This window comes from Chrysochloris asiatica, unplaced genomic scaffold, assembly GCF_000296735.1.
Source record: "Chrysochloris asiatica unplaced genomic scaffold, ChrAsi1.0 scaffold00250, whole genome shotgun sequence".
Lineage (NCBI taxonomy): Eukaryota > Metazoa > Chordata > Mammalia > Afrosoricida > Chrysochloridae > Chrysochloris > Chrysochloris asiatica.
Window position 1 is genome coordinate 428,919 of NW_006408768.1, and position 953 is coordinate 429,871.

Genomic DNA, 953 nt, shown 5'->3' on the forward strand with positions numbered 1-953 from the left:
GATCCAACCCACCAATCACTCTGCAGGAGAAAGATGTGGCAATCTGTTTCCATTAACAATTTACAGCTTTGGAAGCCTTATGTGTCAGATCAGTTGCATTTTATAGAATCACTGTGATTGGAATCAAGTCACCAGCACTGAGTTTGGTTTTGGAGATGGTTCAATATGATTTGAGGACACTGTGTGTGAATATTTTGACCTCTGTCATTGGATAATTCTCATCATGAATGAATATAATCATACTGTTTTAAATACTCCTAGGGTTGCTATTCTTCTTAGTTTATCATAAGGTTTTCATTGGCCATTTTTTTTAAAAGAGTTCTTCAGATTCTTTCAAACAGCATAGCATTAACAAGGAAATAAAGTATATATTCAAATATTTTAAACAAAACACGTAAATATTGTGCTTTCAAACAGTGAAAGAAAGTGTCCTTTTGTTTGATATAAAACACAAAATTAACCAAAATAACAATTAAACAAAAAGCTTGAGGCAGCTTTCTCAGTTCGTTTACCTTCTTAAATTTTTAAGCTCATATCCAAAGTTACAGTTTGAAACTCCTAACCTATTTATTTATGCAATAAGAGCCATTAATCATTCCATGTTAAACTTAAGTATCTACATTTGAACCTTTAACTAGCATTAATCATTCCATTTGAACTTAAGTATCCACATTTGAACCTTTAACTAGAGCTCTGATCCGCTAGTGTTGTTGAGGACTGCCAATGTGGAATTTATTTTATTTTTAAAACAACTAGTTCAGTTCAATTCAAATATTTATTGAATCTTCTTTATTTTCTGGGAATATATATACTTTGTGACCAAGTTTTATTATTTGCTTATTAAATTCTCATATATAAAATGTGTCAGCATTCAAACACTGCTACTCTTGAGAGATGCTTAGGAAATCATCTTTATCCATATTCTGAAAGATATATCTTTACATTAAAATAAT